A 19,070-nucleotide genomic window follows, 5' to 3' on the forward strand; every position below is an offset into this window, starting at 1 on the left:
GAGAGTCAGTTGGACCAGCTATCCTTTCTCGGCTGAACTGCTTTACTGCCTTTGTCAAAATACAACAGAATATATCTGTGTAGGTCTATTTTCTGGGCTCTCTGTTTTGTCCACTGGCGCCCACCTTTCTGCCAGTACCTCTTTCATTCTTGATATTGATAACCTGTGCCTTCTCTTTTAATTTGGTCAGCTTGGCCAGAAGTTTAGCAATCAAAAAACTAGGCTTTGCTTGATTGCTTTTCTCTATTGCTTTCATTTTAAATTTCATTTATTTCTGAATTTTTTCTTTTGATTGCTTTGGGTTAAGTTTTTGCTCTTCTTTCTTGAGTTTATGAGTTTTAACAAAAGTTTACTGATTTAGTACCTTCTCTTTTCTAATATAAACATCAAATGCTGTAAGTTTCCCTCTCTCATATACATACATACATACACACATACATATTTTATAATTTCTCCTAAGATTTCCTCTTTGACCCAGAGATTATTTAAAAGTGTGTTAATTTCTCAATATATAAGGATTTTTCCTTTCTGTTATGATTTCATTATGATCAGAGAATATAATCTAGATGATTTTAACTCTTTGATATTTGTTGAGATTTACTTTATGGCACAGGTAATGGTCTATCTTGGTGAATGTTCCAAGGGCCCTTAAGAAAAATGTTATGCTCTGCTGTTGTGAAGTGTCCCATAAAACTCTGTTAGAGTACTGGTGAGGCTGGTTGAGTATTGCTCAGGTTGTCCAGATCCGTACAGATTTTTCTGCCTGCTTGTTCTGCCGATTACGGAGAGAAGAATGTTTAAGTTTCCAGCTACAGTTGTGGATTTTTCTATTTCACCTTTTAGTTCCATCAGTTTTTGGCTTACAAATTTTGAAGGCAGGCTGTTACGTGTGTATACATTAAAGATACTTATTTCTTGGAAAATGGACTGTGTGAAGTCCTTCTTTATTCTTGATAATATTCCTTATTGTGAAGCCCATATTGTCTGAAATTAATATTGCTACACTAGCCTTCTTGTGGTTAACATTTGCATAGTATGTTTTCTCTATCTGCTAACCTCTGCCTTTATATTTAAGTAGGGTTTCTATAGACTGTGTATAGTATGACCTTCCTTTTTTTAAAATTAATTAATTAATATGTTTATTAAAATAAACATATAATGGGGGTGCCTGGGTGGTTCAGTGGGTTAAAGCCTCTGTCTTCGGCTCAGGTCATGATCTCAGCGACCTGGGATCGAGCCCCGCATCGGCTTCTCTGCTCAGCAGGGAGCCTGCTTCCTCCTCTCTCTCTGCCTGCCTCTTGGCCTACTTGTAATCTCTGTCTGTCAAATAAATAAATAAAATCTTTAAAAATAAATAAATAAATAAATACACATATGATGTATTTTTATCCCCAGGGGTACAGGTCTATGAATCGCCATGACCTTTCTTTTCTTAAACAATCTGACATTTTGTCTTTTAACTGATGTTTACGACCACATTCAGTGTGATTACTTGTATGGTTGGATTACAATCTACAATGTTGTTAGCTGTATTTATTTGCCTCATTGTCTCTTTGTTGTATTTTCCTGTTTTCTCCCATATCTTGGGCTATTCGAGCATTTTTTAATAATTCCATTTTATCTCCTCTATTGACTTTTTATACCTCTTTCATAAATTGTTTTCTGTAGTTGCACTAGGTTTTATAACATACATCTTTAGTTAACTAGAGTTTACCGTCAAGTAGATATCATATTAGGTGTAGAGTAAGGGCTTCGAACAGTGTGTTTACAACTTTGCTTCCTGTCTTTTGTTGTCCTACACTTTATTTCTACATGTATTATAAGCACCAAATTCATTCCCGCTATTTTTGCTTTAGAAAGTAGTGATCTTTTAGAACAATGAAAAAGAGAGAGATTCCTGGATCCCGGTTTCTAATACCAGTCTCCAATAATAAGGAACCAGGTTCCTTAGAGAAATGACTGATTCTGGGACTGGGGCAGGGAATATACAAGATGAGCCCGGAACACTTTGTCGTAACTGAAAAATTTTAAAGTAACCTTCATTATCCCCTCCCTGCCAAAAATAACCCCACAAGGATGAGGGTGTATTTTCAGAGGAACTGGAACCAAGTGAAAAGTCCTCTACAGCTAAAGCTGGAATATGAGCAACAGAATGAAACAGTATTGGTAGAACTATATGTTCGCAGAATTTAGTAGTATAAATATCCATAAGTCTGTATAAAAGTAAATCATTAAATAATCAAAGCAAACAGATAAATCACCTGTTCAGAAGAACTCCAAATAATTTATGTAGATATTCTGCCCTCAAGGAGGTAGAGCCCAATTCCCCACTCCTTACGTATGGACCTTGCATAGGACTTCTTTCCAAAGAGGACAGTACGCAAAGGAAGAAGTGTAACTTTGCAGCACAGAAACCCATGCAACACTGCATCAGCAAGGTGACCAAGGTTGACAACAACAGTAATTACTCATAATGATACTATGTACCCTTTGTATGAGGTGATCAAAATGGCACACTTGAGTTGTGGCCTTCCTCCCTGAACCCATAACCCCAGTCTAATCATGAGTAAAACGTGGGGAAAAAAGTCCCAATGGAAGGACATTCTACAAGATACCTTACTAGTACTTCTCAAAACTGTCAAGGTCATTAAAGCAAGGAAAGACAGAAACTATCACAGCCAAGAGGAGTCTGAGGAAACAGCCTACTAAGTGGGAAACAGCCTACTAAGTGTAATGTGGTGTCTTGGATGGGGTCCCAGAACACAAGCTTTGTGGTTTAAAAACTAAAGAAATCTGAATAAAGTACAAAAGTTCTGTGAATAATAATGTATCAATACTGACCTTTTAGTACTATGCAGTACTACAGTACTATTGTACTATACTAATGCAAGATGTTAATAATCGGAGAAACTGGTACGAAGCATTAGGAGAACTTTCTGTACTATCTTTGTAATCTAAAATAAAAGGTTTATAAAATGTAGGGGAAAATAAATTGTGTTTTATTTTATCTTCATTTATTTCATTTCCATTGTTTTATATTTCTCTGTGTTCTATATTTCTCTGTGTAGATCCAAGTTTTCGCTGGCATCACAGTCCCTTTGCAGAAGGACTTCCTTCAGCATTTTTTGCAGAACAGATCTCCCAGCAATAAATTCCCCAGATTTTTTTGTTTGAGAAATTTTTTATTTCTCTTTCATTTCTGAAAGACAACTTTGCTGGATACAGAATTCCAGGTTGAGGGTTTCTTGTTTTGAATTCCAGCACCGCAGGTTACTCCACGGTTTTATAGCTTGCATAGGTTCTGAAGAGAAGTTTGGTATATATTTTCTTTTTCCTTCTCTTTCCTCTGGCTGCCTTTAAGATTTTCTCCTTGTTGTCCTTTGCTTTTAGCAACCTGAAATGTGTGTGTATTTGTCCTACTTGGTGTTACTGTTTCTTCAAATATTTCTTCTGCTCTGTTCTCTCTCCCCTCTTTTTGGAATTCCAATGACAAATATGTTAAACCACCTGATAGAAGTCCACAGCTCTTGGAAGATTTGTTCTGCTCTTTGTTTTGCAGTTTGGGTTAACTTCACTGACCTACAGACCAATAGGTCTTTAGCGCTTGGTTGGAGTTCATTTAGTTAGGAATTGGGCTGAGTTGGAGCTCATGGGTGCAGTCATCACCCTCGGTGCCGCCACCATGGGCCCCGAATCCCTGCAGCAGGAAGTGAGGCTGGTTTGCCGGAAGTCGGTTTTTCTCCAGTGTGTGATCCATTCTCAGTCTGCAGCCTTCCCCTCTTGGTGCTGCGCCCCGGGCTGGGGCCTTTTGGGCATCTGCCATGCTCTTGGCATTCACATTGTTCCTGCACCTCCGCCCTGGCTTCAAATGTTTTTCCTTTTCCATTTCTCAAGATACAATGGGAGGTCGCCAAAGGGCCTGGAGGGTGACACTTTCTGTCGTTCATCCCCTCACAGATGAACACTTCTGGTCCATAGGACAGAAAGGGGAGAAGGGTCCAGGCAGCACATTTTGTCCCTATTACAGGGGCTGCTCGTCCCTTTTCTCAGCCGTACATCATAGGGGAGACATCTTCAGGATGTTCCCAATCTCTTTTGTGAGCACCCAGTGGGGTTTGTGAAGAAAAAGCCTCCAAAAGAACTTGGACTTCACCTACGTCAGAGTAGGTCAACTTTCAGTAGAGAAATGTACCTCGTATGCCAAGTCAGAATGCCACTCTGGAAAATGTATACAATTTACAGCATGTACAAAACTGGTAGGTTTTACTTGAACAATAAAAGACTGAAAACAAATTATGTTTCAAGGAAAAACAAATGAATGCTTTAATTTACTATAATAAAATGTTATGACTGTGGAGGTACCAACCATATCAATATAGAAAGTTTAGAAACTAGAAAAGGAGAGAGAAAATTCCTATATCCACCATCCCAACATAACTATGATAATCAGTTTGGATTTCCCATCCTTTTTATTTTCCACATGCATATTTTTTTGCATAGTTTTAAATTACAACTAAAAAGAAGTTCAGATGAAAATTTTCATTTACATAACTTTCATACTGTTGAATACATTGGTTTCTTCCTATTATTCATACTATAAATAAAGTTGCAGTGAATCTTTGCAAGTTCTAGTTCATTTCTTTAGGAGAGATTCCCAGGAATGGGATTTGTGGGCTCAGAGGCATGAACATTTTTATGACTACTGGAACATCTTTGCAAAATCTTTTCAGAAAGCTCATTACTAACTTACAATGCCATCATCAGTTTCCTCACACCTGCACTGGTTCTCCAGATCACAACACAAAGTGGTAATAGTTGGCAATTAGTGAGTTTGTGGTTTTCTTTTGTCATTTTTATTTAAATCTCCTGATACATCCTTCCCATTTTTCAAATACTAGTTGGGTTTCTTTTTTGAATTGTACATTTAGGTACATTAAAAAACCCACCTACTTATTAAATATTCCCCTTCCTCTTGCTTGTATTTTATTTTACTTCTCTATGGAATGAGAAAATCTTTTTATCTCCCTTAAGACAACTGGAGAAAAGTGGTTGCAAGCTCAGTGGCTTTTGCAGCTCACTGTGGAGGAGCCAGAGCTTTCCAGCTTTCTGCTCTGCCATCCTAGGCTTTTGCTGGTCTGTCCCCTTGACACAGTCGTGCTTCCTGATCTCAAGATGGGACTGTACATCCTGCTGCCACATGCAGACAATAGTGCCCAATGAACGGAGTCTTTGCCCAAAGACTGTTAAGTCTTTCTGAGAGTATGAATGTGTAATGTTTTCTCTCTAGATTTCAGGATAGTATAACACCTATACAATATACACTACATTCTCTTATCATTTGATTGATTGATTTTTAATATTTTATTTATTTATTTGACAAACAGAGATCACAAGTAGGCAGAGAGGCAGGCAGAGAGAAAGAGGGAGGCAGGTCTCCCACTGAGCAGAGAGCCAGATGCAGGGCTCCCAGGACCCTGGGATCATGACTTGAGCTGAAGGCAGAGGCTTTAACTCACTGAGCCACCCAGGCGCCCCTCTCTTAGCATTTTAAAAGTACCTCCACACTTTGGTTTAGAATTCCTTTTAAAAATCAAATATATCTATTTTAAAACTCATATTAACATACCACATAATACAAAATGGTACATAAAATAAAAACTTAACAATCAAGGCTTTAGCATAAATTTAAAATCTCCACGTATCCATTACATCAGGAAAAAGAATACTGCCAAAACCCTGAAAAGGCTCTATAATTGGGCCCCCCGAATATTCCTGTTGTCCCACCTACCCCAAATAACCAGTATTATGACTATTACAGTGACTTGTTTTTCTTTACAGTTTTATCATCTATCTACACGCAATCTTAGCACATAATATTGCTTGGCTATTTTTCCAGATTTATGTAGATAGAATAGAATAATTTTGTATTTGCATCCATTGTCTTTCATACATCATAGTCTGATGAAATTCAGCCACCATGCTAATTACTGCTATAGTTTCTTTCTTTTCATTCCAGTATAGAACTCCTTCACATAGACATACTAGCACTTATTTATTTGTTCTACTGTTGGCAGAAATTTGGATTATTTCTAGATGTTGCCTGTAACAGGCAATGCCATGCGCATTCCTTTATTTCCTGATGCTCATGGTACACATATGCATTTCTCTACAGTATATAAGGATGAATAAAAATGGTGGGTTGTAGAACCCATATATATACTACTTTAGGAGACAATGTCAAAACAGCTGCATCAATTTGCACTGTAATCCTCAGGGAATGAGAGTTTGGAACTCTCACAATGAGAGTTATCAACACCTGGTATTATCAGCCTATTCTGCTTTGGCCATTCTGGCTGGTGTATGATGCTTTCTGTGATTTTAATTTTGCATTGCCTTGGTTACTGAGACTGAGTATCTTGTCACAGGCTTACTGGATACCTGGTAACTTCTTTTGTAAAATGTTCTCATGCACATTTTCAAAAATCAGATATTTTTCATGATGACTTGTATGTATTCTTGATAAAAAAGACCTCTGTGTGCTGTATGTATACAATCTACATTTTCTCACTGTCTTGCCTTTTTGTTCTCTTCATGGTGATTTTGATCAATAAAGATTCTTAATTTTACACAACCAAATCAATCCTTCTTTTACAGTTATGCTTCCTCTGATTTCCTATTTAACATGTCTTTCCCAATTCTAAGTTTGTCTCATGCTTAAAAACCTCAAAGATGCTTCTGCTTGCCTTATTACATGGGCCTGAAACATCCTGTATTTTGGGAAGCAGGAGACTCAACAAAAATTAAAATAAGAACGAGGAGAACAGAGGCTCATCTATAAAAACATTATACATTTGAAAATTACAGTATCAGTAAAAATGTTCCAGTTTAAAGGTTAATTGAAACTATATGGAAGTGGTTCATGGCAAGTCTTTAAGCCTGGACTGAAAAATTAAAGTTATTATACAGATTATGTATAAAAAATTGATTTATTATACATAAAAAATGGTTGCTGGCTGAAATACTCTGTCACCAGAGAGCTTACCTCTATGTGATTAAATTCTCCAAAATTTGTTGATACTTTTTTTGTGGCCCAGCATGTGGTCAATTTTCAGTTTTATGTACACAAAGAACTTTTTTTTTTTTTTTTTAAGTATAGAAGAACATATGGGGCACCTGGGTGGCCAGTCAAGTTAAGCATCTGCCTTCAGCTCAGGTCATGATCCCAGGGTCCCGGGACTGAGTCCCACACTGGGCTCCCTGCTCAGCAAGGACTCTGATTCTCCCTCTGCCCTGTCTTTCCTCCCCGCTCATGCTCTGACAAATAAACAAGCAAAATCTTAAAAAAGAGAAAAAAGGAACACAGTGTAAAGAACGTTTACTCTGTACTTTAAATGTAGATAACAACACTCTAGTGTACAGAAAGCAGATGGCGCAGATGTTAGATGTAGCTACTAGAAGGGCCTGTTAATCTCTGATTCACTCTACTTCTATGGTCTTGCCTTTTGGGGGCTTAACACAATGTGTTCAAATACCCATGACAGATCATTTATTTTAGGGACAAAGTGACAGGAGCACACTGGACCCTCCCAATTTTTAAGGGCCCTGAACTTTGACTTCTGTGTCCCCCTAGGTCTCTGAGGCATCCTGCTCCACTGTGGAAGTGGCAACTACCACCTGCGGAAAAGCAGTCATTAATGCCAGGCTCACCCTCTTTGAGGATCTGTCTCCAACATTCCCTGGATCTTGAGCCAGGAATTCTTCATTATTTTGTAGGTTCTCAAGTGCTTTCAAGCAGATTTAAAAAATATTTTGCCTAGCATTTGTAGGTGTCTTCAGTGGAAGGGTTGGTCCCAATAATCAGGTCTACTATTATCACAGCACAAGCTTAATTGTCTTGTCTTTTTTTAAACCTCAATTTTAATTTCATTTATGGAAGGTTTCATTATCCAAAAGCTCTTTTCTATATATCATCTTAAGACCAGAAAGAAGATTTCCCAAAATGTTTTATGATACTAATTTTGAAAGATGCTTTTTCATGAGGAAAAATTGAAGGTTTCTATTATGAAATCACTTTGTGTAACCATATGTTACATACTAAGTTTAATGACTCACAAATTAGCATTTTAAAGGCTCCAGTAAGTCCTACAGTGAAGAAAATTACTTAGTTTTATTTTTTTTTATATTTTATTTTTTATTTTTTTATAATTTTTATTTTTCTCTTGAGATTCCAATCTACTTTTTTTTATTAATTTTTTATTTTTTATAAACATATATTTTTATCCCCAGGGGTACAGGTCTGTGAATCACCAGGTTTACACACTTCACAGCACTCACCCAAGCACATACCCTTCCCAATGTCCATAATCCCACCCCCTTCTACCAAACCCCCTCCCCCCAGCAACCCTCAGTTTATTTTGTGAGATTAAGAGTCACTTATGGTTTGTCTCCCTCCCAATCCCATCTTGTTTCATTGATTGTTCTCGTACCCACTTAAGCCCCCATGTTGCATCACCACTTCCTTATATCAGGGAGATCATATGATAGTTGTCTTTCTCTGCTTGACTTATTTTGCTAAACATGATACGCTCTAGTTCCATCCATGTTGTCGCAAATGGCAAGATTTCATTTCTTTTGATGGCTGCATAGTATTCCATTGTGTATATATACCACATCTTCTTGATCCATTCATCTGTTGATGGACATCTAGGTTCTTTCCATAGTTTGGCTATTGTGGACATTGCTGCTATAAACATTCGGGTGCACGTGCACCTTTGGATCATTACGTTTGTATCTTTAGGGTAAATACCCAATAGTGCAATTGCTGGGTCATAGGGCAGGTCTATTTTCAACATTTTGAGGAACCTCCATGTTGTTTTCCAGAGTGGCTGCACCAGCTTGCATTCCAACCAACAGTGTAGGAGGGTTCCCCTTTCTCCGCATCCTCGCCAGCATCTGTCATTTCCTGACTTGTTGATTTTAGCCATTCTGACTGGTGTGAGGTGATATCTCATTGTGGTTTTGATTGTATTTCCCTGATGCCGAGTGATATGGAGCACTTTTTCATGTGTCTGTTGGCCATCTGGATGTCTTCTTTGCAGAAATGTCTGCTCATGTCCTCTGCCCATTTCTTGATTGGATTATTTGTTCTCTGGGTGTTGAGTTTGCTAAGTTCTTTATAGATTTTGGACACTAATCCTTTATCTGATATGTCGTTTGCAAATATCTTCTCCCATTCTGTCAGTTGTCTTTTGATTTTGTTAACTGTTTCCTTTGCTGTGCAAAAGCTTTTGATCTTGATGAAGTCCCAATAGTTCATTTTTTCCCTTGCTTCCCTTGCCTTTTGCGTTGTTCCAAGGAAGATGTTGCTGCGGCAGAGGTCGAAGAGGTTGCTGCTTGTGTTCTCCTCAAGGATTTTGATGGATTCCTTTTGCACATTGAGGTCCTTCATCCATTTTGAGTCTATTTTTGTGTGTGGTGTAAGGAAATGGTCCAATTTCATTTTTCTGCACGTGGCTGTCCAATTTTCCCAGCACCATTTATTGAAGAGGCTGTCTTTTTTCCATTGGACATTCTTTCCTGCTTTGTCGAAGATTAGTTGACCATAGAGTTGAGGGTCTATTTCTGGGCTCTCCATTGATCTATGTGTCTGTTTTTGTGCCAGTACCATGCTGTCTTGATGATGACAGCTTTGTAATAGAGCTTGAAGTCTGGAATTGTGATGCCACCAACTTTGGCTTTCTTTTTCAATATCCCTTTGGCTACTTGAGGTCTTTTCTGGTTCCATATAAATTTTAGCATTATTTGTTCCATTTCTTTGAAAAAGATGGATGGTACTTTGATAGGAATTGCATTAAATGTGTAGATTGCTTTAGGTAGCATAGACATTTTCACAATATTTATTCTTCCAATCCAGGAGCATGGAACATTTTTCCATTTCTTTGTGTCTTCCTCAGTTTCTTTCATGAGTACTTTATAGTTTTCTGAGTATAGATTCTGTGTCTCTTTGGTTAGGTTTATTCCTAGGTATCTTATGGTTTTGGGTGCAATTGTAAATGGGATTGACTCCTTAATTTCTCTTTCTTCTGTCTTGCTGTTGGTGTAGAGAAATGCAACTGATTTCTGTGCATTGATTTTATATCCTGACACTTTACTGAATTCCTGTACAAGTTCTAGCAGTTTTGGAGTGGAGTCTTTTGGGTTTTCCACATATAGTATCATATCATCTGCGAAGAGTGATAATTTGACTTCTTCTTTGCTGATTTGGATGCCTTTAACTTCCTTTTGTTCTCTGATTTCTGAGGCTAGGACCTCTAGTAGTATGTTGAATAGCAGTGGTGATAATGGACATCTCTGCCGTGTTCCTGATCTTAGCGGAAAAGCTTTCAGTTTTTCTCCATTGAGAATGATATTTGCGGTGGGTTTTTCATAGATGGCTTTGATGATATTGAGGTATGTGCCCTCTATCCCTACACTTTGAAGAGTTTTGATCAGGAAGGGATGCTGTACTTTGTCAAATGCTTTTTCAGCATCTATTGAGAGTATCATATGGTTCTTGTTCTTTCTTTTATTGATGTGTTGTATCACATTGGCTGATTTGCGGATGTTGAACCAACCTTGTAGCCCTGGAATAAATCCCACTTGGTCGTGGTGAATAATCCTTTTAATGTACTGTTGAATCCTATTGGCTTGTATTTTGTTGAGTATTTTTGCATCTGTGTTCATCAGCTTAGTTTTATTTAACACAAGGTTTACCAAACATTGATAAATCCTTCTTCTCATACAGTTCCAAGAAACATATCTGGAAAAATAGATTAGAAATCATTCTTTACTTTTAAATATTTTTCCCTCTAAACTTCCCTGGGAATCTTAACTGTTTAATCTTTTTATTCATAAAGAGTATATCTGGTATAATAATGAGTTTAAACTACTTTTTCCAAACTACTAAACCAAAATGGCATCATTGTTGAAAATGAGCTAAAACATATTATCTGTCTCTTCCTCACAAAAATAACATTTTAAAAATACCCATGGCAGATCATTTATTTTAGGGACAATTTATAGTAAAAACACTTTAAACCCATGTATGCTCTAAGTATTTCACATAAATACATGCTTCCAGTTGGTATCTTAGTTGACATAAAAAGTCTACTCAGATCTAATTCTGTTAAAAAGCAGATATATATATATATATATATATATATATATATATATATATATATGCCATTTAGAATACAAGCCACACAAGTGGAGTAAGTAGAGTTACACGCAGTCTAGGTAAAATTGGCATGTACGAGTATCAGGACATACAATCTTGATGCATTATGAGATGCTGAGGTGTACCCTAAGAAGCAGGATTTATCTCTCTTTATATGTAATAATGTAAACAGACTTTTAAATAACTCACTAAAGGGGTGCCTGGGGGGCTCAGTTGGTTAAATGTCTGCCTGTGGGTCAGGTTGTGATGCAGTTCTGGGACTGAGCCCCATGTCCAGCTCCCCAGTCAGCAGGTCAGCAAGGAGGCTCCTTGTTTCTCTCCTTCTGTCTCCTCTCTCTCCCCAAGCCCCCCATTCATGCAACGCTCTCTCTCTCAAATAAATAAAATCTTTAAGTTTCTCACTAAGCACTTACAATATTTTAATACTTACTTGAATTTTAAGTTTTAATAGAAATACATGTTCCCTAATCATGATTATTAACACTATTAACACTAAACACATTAGTTACCTAAGATGGGGGGAGGAAGGGCATGGGAATGGAACAGAGGTATAAAAGGGATTAATACACAGCAGACTGAGATGCTTTGTATGAAGTAATGACGATGTGCCATGATCCCAGGAGTAGGATTATGTAGTCCTCTAAACATAAAGGTCACGACAGGGAGAGGAGGCTTATAAAAAAAGAAAAATGAATGAAAACAACAACAACAACAAAAGAAAATGTATTTTGATGATGACAAAGTCTGAGTTTGAAATTACCAAAGGGAGCACAGAAAAACCAAGCAGCAGAGACAGAGTTTAGATTTACAGTTGCATGGCAGATAAGAAAAAATATTGATAAAAGCTTTTAGGAAGTGTAAAAAGTACAAGAAAAAAAATGGGAATTGAAAAACTTGTTTGACAGGAGTTAGAACCGTGTTTACAATATGCCAGAAGGATGAAGAAAAAAAAAAGAAGGAAAGTCAAGGGGAAAACACATTAGAAATCTTCAAAGAGTTAAACTCCATGGGGGAGGGGGGAACTATTTCAGAAATAAACCAAGAGGTACTTACAATTAACATTGAATGAAATAGAAATTCTTGAGTCTAGCCTTAGCTAAGCTAGGAAGTAGAAGGCAAAGTAAGATGGGCAGTACTGGGGGAGTACAAGCATATGGGAAGGTTTAACACAAAAAGAGTATGTATATGGGCATGCAAATAACTCAAATGAAGTTTAAATAAACTATAAATATTTGGAAATACACATATAAGTAAAGCAGCCTAATGTATAACTATTAATACTGTTATGAATTTTCCACAATTATGTTAAAAAAGATCCTACATTGGTCTTCTATAATATTCCATCCAAAGCACAATTAATATGTGGTAGAATTAGGCATTTAACCTACCACTATGTTTTATAACTTGTCTCAGCAATACGTTTCTTTCTCATAACCTTAAATTAAGTTATTCAATTATCTCTGCAAATCTCTTGAGGCAGAAGCTCCTTACATTTTAATAGAATGAATGGGCTGAATACATACAAGTGTAAATTTTTCTTAGAAGTGTCTGTGTTCAGAAGTCTCCAGGAACACACAATATCTAAATTAGGGAGGAAATTTTTTTTTTCCAGATACAATGATGATACAATGATGACAACTATGTTTATCACAGATTAAGAGACCAAGACCACTTAATGTGATGATAATCCAAAGGAATACAGTTATTCTTACAACTCTTTGACATATATGCCATGTTTCTGTAATGTTCAGTTCATAGTGTATCTTTGCCGGCACTCGGAGGTTGGGCAGACATATTTAAACATGTGTTTAAACTTGCTAGTCATCTTTGGGATCCTAAAGTAAAAAACAAAAAAAAACTAACCCAATTTGGCTACAACTGTGACAAAATGTGGATGTTCTACACGTAGCCACCAAAACAATGCTTTGAAGACAAACTTCTTAATAATCTTTGTAGCTCTAGAAGCAGGCCCACCATTTCTTTGTTATTGCAACCTCTCCAAAAACATTTCATGCTATTATAAAATGTATCATCTGCTAATGATCTAACTTTTGGCAAGAATAGATGATACAGAAATCTTCTCCTTAAGAAACTAGCTTGATGTAAAAACTGTATGAAGGCAATTGCATCTTTAGCAAAGAACAGTATCTGAAAGCACTTGAGGAAGCACTCAAGGCCAAGGTATAAAGAACAGAGCAGGGGTGTTATTTAAAAATGTTAGGTATTAGTAAAAACACCCCTCAGAAGAAAATTAAGTCTATGAAGGGACATGTCTGCTCTAGTCATATACCCATTTTTCCCTTATCTGGTATAAGGCCTCATTTGAGGGACAATATTCCCTTTATCTCATATAGGGCAGATGCCTAGAAAGACAAACAGGAGTAATTCACGCACCCACTGGACTGCTTCCAGCTCCATTTGGCACTGTGAGGTCTGAAGTGCTCAACATCCCACCTAAAAATTTTGGAGAGAGAACAGAGAGGGCAGAGAATGAACATGAATTGGTTTTCCTTATCTGAATGAAGTAAACTGCACTCCTTTCCTAAAAAGCAAAAATAAAAACTAGCCCTAGACTGAATCTGGCATAACTGTGTAATATGATATAGTTAAATATACATATAAAAGCTCACCTATCAAGCTCTGGATACAAATGCTTTCCTGTATCAATATCAAAAAGTACAAATTCCTAAGAATGGGGTCAGTGCTAACAGTACTATTAAATTTGGGACTTAAAGAAGAGGAAACACTGTATTACAAAGAATAAAGTCATAAATGCTGATTTTTGCTGAATTCATGAACTCTAACTCCAGTCAGGTACATCTACTCTCTTATTTTTGACATGAGTGACTCACACTCGAACTTTAAGTCTTTGCTCATGATACCCTAATTAAATTTTCTGCCTGTCAAAGTATGGTTTCCCGTAAAAAGGAAAGTTATAGATGGCAGATTCTGTATATGGGTCCACTGTACCCAAGAGGATGCCACAGCGCCGCAGTAAATCCTCAAAAATATTCCTTAAAATGGAATCAATTATGTGGCAGTGACTCTCGCACATCATAGAAAATTAAAGGTAGCGAAATAAGAAACTGCTTATGTCAGCAATTCTTTTTCTTAAAGAACCAGCAGAAGAGAGACCATTACACACCTGTACTGCCGGTACTCGGCGGTCTCTGAGGGACTCCAGGGGATACATTTCTGTGCAGCGTGGCTTGAGGTGGAGACAGCATGTTTGAATCTGCTAATGTTGAGCTGGTGGCCAAAGTTGGCGACACAAGTGAACTCCTGGGTTAGTGTAGGACAAAGCATTAGGGCTGGTCACAGGGACTGTGACAGACATTGAGAAGTTTTGAGGTGGCAAACCAGGCTGTAAATAAAGAACAAGGAAGAGAAAACTGTTTCATTTTCATCTATATTAAATAAATAACTTACAAATTTTAATTTGGATAAGGTAACTCCACAGTTATTAAAAGTTGAGGACAGGGATAGTTTCTTACTAATCAACTGGTAGATTTAAGTTGCTTTCTTCAGAATTACATTTGAACATGAGTATGTCTGACATAAACTTTTCAATTTCCGTTTTATATATGAATACATATACACTACTATAAAGTGTGTGTGTGTGTATATATATATATATATATATATATATATATATATATATTTAAAACAGTCCTAGAAATGAAAATTAGATGTCAGAACCTGATATTAAAGTAGTGTTGTCAGATTTAGACATTACAAAATATATTGTTACCAAGTAAGCATAAAATTTGCACTTTAATAATCCAAACCAGTTTAGTAACATTACATTTCTATTGAGAGATTACAAATTTAACAAAAGGAGAAAATATGTACACAAATTATAAATTTAATACACCAAATGTGGGACATTATAAATCAGCCCTGGTTTAACTGACTGACATTCTTAATGGACAAAACTTAAAAAAAAAAAAAATTCAAGTCATATATACAACACATGCAATCTGAGTGTGATGAAATGCAAAGAAACCATCTAAACAATAAAATTAACCACTGAAAACCTATCTTTAAATTGTATGAAGATTAAGTTATAATTATAAATGCTATCTTACTTCCCTCCTAAGTATTCCACACCCCCTTAAAACAGTATTTGTCATTTCTTCTTGTATTTCCTTCGTAGACCATATATAATATACTTGTTAACCATGAATATAACAATTCTCTTTATAAAATCTCCATTATAGAGAAAGAAGAAAGCTTTCTTCTCCCCATATTTTAAAAGTGATTGCAAAGTGTGGCAACACTGCTAATTCAAAGTTGGAAGAATATAATTTATGTTCTCTATTCAATAGATTATTTCAGAAAGAAAATTATCATTCATTAACTGACATAAAACAATGGCTACATGACAAAAAAATTTTTTTTCAAAGGTAAAGCAATTTTATTTACACAATATTTTGCAGTTTAACATTTACTACAAAGTCACCAGCATCCATGTGAGGTCAGAAGGGATTTTATTTTATGTTTTTAAAGAATAATAACTGTATTAGCACAAAAATACTTCCTTAAATCTATTTTTCATGAGCTTCTTATAGTAAAGGACTCCTTTGAAGAGATAATCCATGATGTATACTTCAAGGCATAGTTTTTAAGAGAATTAACTCTGACAATAAGATAAATATCAGAATCAGAACCAATTTGTTCCCTGAATCCTACACTACAGATGCAGCTTTAGAAAATCAGATCCAAAATAGCTGTTTTAAGCAGCTCTTGCCAATGAGCTCCCCGTAAGAACTCTTTGAAGAACTATCAAAGAAGGATAACTCAAAAAACTACTGGTTTTCATGATGGTTAGATGTATGAGCATAGGAAAATTTTAAACCAAGTATTTGATTTGCAACCAGTTTAAAAACATTGCTTCCTTAAATTAGTATCAAGCCAAGCCTCTCTTCCTCAATACCTACAATAAAAGAAAAGAAAAGTTTGGAGGTATTTTGCCAAATAGTTTTTGGACATTTACAAAGAACCAAAGAGTAAGTTACTACTATTACATCAACTATACAAAATAATTAAAAATAATCCTGAAACATCAAATTTTGTAATAAATCTAATCACTTTATATTTTTAGTCTCAAGATCTATTAATGTACATGTAATATTTTTTAAGTCATGAGAGGGAAAGGGAGATCTTATATGAACCCTTTGTATTTACGATCATGGAAATTTAAGAGCTGGAAGGGACCTTAAAAATTACGTAAGCCAGCTCATTCACTTTACTGATGAGAAAATTGGCATCTGAGAGGGATTTATGCGCCCTGTCCAAAGGTATAGGAGACAGTAAGTAGAACTTAGATTAGGATGCTTTCTCTTCACTTCCTTGTTTAAGACACTGAACATGTATTATTATAAGACTCCAACAAATTTATTTTGAAGTTCTGTAAAACAAACAACAACAAAAAAACCCTAACAAAATTTCTTCCCCTTCTACTTATTGGTATCATCACCCACTGCGAAAATAAACAGGATGCGTAGCCAATATCTTCATGCACAAGATAAAAGCAGAAACCATACTTTAGTACTCACTGCGATTTTATGATTCCGCATCATATTATCAAATTCCTCATTATTTTTTTTTTTATATATTTCTTCTGTATGTGGAGTTAGCACATAGGAAGTATCAGGGTCTGGGCTGTCGCACCCTCTGTGTTCCTTCTTGTTCAGAGCCTATATAATGAAGTTAACAAAAAGGATCAACAAATAAAAAGTAGAGGTAAAGTAAAAGTACTTTCAGGGCCTCGTTTGAAAATAAAATCACTATCTTCATTTAGTTTGCTGAATCTATCCTCCGAGAGTGGACTGTGCTCAAAGTAATCGTCAGCATCAGGACTCTCACAACCATTCAGGCCTTTCTTTCTTAAAGTCTGAAATACAATTGGAAAATTCACACACAAATGATACTAACTTGCCATGAGTTTTGTAAAATTTATTAAGAGAGCACAGACTGAATGAATTATTACAAGAGCCACTGAAATGGTTTTTAAATGATCACAAATGTACTCTAATCCTCCAAATAAGGTAAACCTTAGGTATAAGCAAAATTAATGCTCCCAGTGCACATTAAGAAAAAAAGGAATGTTAATTTATTTGGATTCTTTCTTCCCAAACTTCCTAGAGAATACTAAATTACTCACGGCTCTGACATTTACAATCTGAATCTGATTACAGCCTGATCAACACATCTGATAGGGCCAATGAGTGTGCAAACTGACACAGAAATGTATCAAAATGATGCTCTGAGAAGCTATCATAGTGCCTTTACAAAATGAACATTTCAGCAACTTCATCTACTGAAACTGCTTTCCACCTGAGTTTATCCTAGCCACCAGAAAGAATTAGCATCCTATCTCAGTAACCTCATTCCTAATTTGTTCTTAAATACTATCATTTTCCTACAAAACTTAAAGGCAAAAAACTCAAATACTTATTTACATATGACAGCTATGACTCTTTTCTATGTAGAGTATAAATATTATTAGTGACTTTATTAGTGACACTGAACATCTATTGGTGTAAGATTGCAACAAATTTATTTTGAAGTTCTATAAAACAAAACAAAAAAACACCCCACTAATGAAATTTTCCCCCTTCTACTTACTTTTAAAGTTTGTAATAATATGTTAAACAGCATGTATCTTTCACCCCCTTGGCTACCTCTTCGTACAGAGCTCCTTCAGGGGTTGACCTAATCCACTGAACTGACTTTCTGGAAAACTTTGTGTTATGAAAGTATCTCCTAGACAATATGTTCACTTTTCCTTCTTATTTTGAGGTAAAAATATAATGAACCATTTGTTTTCTGATTTTTAATTTTTTTCACTAAAATCACCATGAAATGACTTGTTCAATATTTAAAAGAGTAGCTTTACAACCAAGGGCTTGACAATCTGTGGAATACTAATTTATTTCCAGAATGTCTAAATTTTTAAAAACCCCAATGGGTGTTTTTTTTAAGTAGAATTACAGAGTTCAACATTTTAAATAGCTTTGAGGCTGGCTGATTTTCTAATCAACCACTGTGAAGTTTTGGGAAGTTAAAATTTTCCAAGTAAACTAATGAAGTTTATTTAATTGGGAAACAAAGTTTGATCAATAAATTAGTACTATGTTTGCTAATTTATTCTTTAATGATTATTTAAATTAGATTTAAGATGCGCTTAATTAATTCATAGTAATCTTGATATCCTTTAAAATATAATTTACAATTATGAATGCTTATTTTATAAGCACTGAAAGAATGTAAACACACAACAGGTTAAGATAGGAAATTATTTTCTTAGTTTCCCTGAAGTCAAATTATTTTAAAATCCTTTAGTCAATTTGATTTTTTTCATGCTTACAGAATCATAAAAAATCCTAAGTGTTGATACGTTAACTTCTCCAATTACTTAGCATGCACTAGGAATCCCACATATAGTCTCTGAAACCCCCACCGTAACACAATCACTAAACATAAGCATAGAGCAAACACTACCTGTACTTCCCTAACACTGGCCCCATGGCTCTACGTTCTATCGATATAACTAATCACATGAACTTTTATGTGTACTTAGCCATAAAAGGTCCAGTTATTTAGAACTAAGGGATGGAGACATGTATTCTCCCCCGCTCACTGTAGCAAGTTCTGCTTGCCAAAGCTCTGCAAGTTGCTATCAGCAATGAAGACGTTAACATTCAGAATATTGGAACACAATGAACTCTTATAACCTACACAGCCCTAGAAACAAAAATATAGTAAGTGCCTACACAGATTTCATCATGAACTTGTTGACTTATTTTAGCCTGAAATCTCCAGATATTTTCCCATCATATTCACGCATCTT

The 19,070-nt window shown here is 35.8% G+C and overlaps 1 protein-coding gene and 1 pseudogene across 2 annotated transcripts in view; one reads left to right on the forward strand and one right to left on the reverse strand.

The window, feature by feature from the left end:
* The window catches only part of LOC309867654 (multiple C2 and transmembrane domain-containing protein 2-like), a 184,589-nt gene that overhangs the window by 104,003 nt on the left and 61,516 nt on the right, over window positions 1–19,070 (forward strand). The window lies entirely within an intron of this gene.
* LOC309867646 (myocyte-specific enhancer factor 2A-like) overlaps window positions 1–19,070 on the reverse strand; it is a 102,782-nt pseudogene that overhangs the window by 12,637 nt on the left and 71,075 nt on the right. Inside the window, exons 3-5 of the transcript in view lie at window positions 16,980–17,111; window positions 14,361–14,579; window positions 13,610–13,669 (exon numbers count right to left, since the gene is read on the reverse strand). The product of the transcript in view is annotated as a myocyte-specific enhancer factor 2A-like (transcript). The remainder of the gene's footprint in view (window positions 1–13,609; window positions 13,670–14,360; window positions 14,580–16,979; window positions 17,112–19,070) is intronic.

This window comes from Mustela nivalis (assembly GCF_964662115.1).
Source record: "Mustela nivalis genome assembly, chromosome: 6".
Lineage (NCBI taxonomy): Eukaryota > Metazoa > Chordata > Mammalia > Carnivora > Mustelidae > Mustela > Mustela nivalis.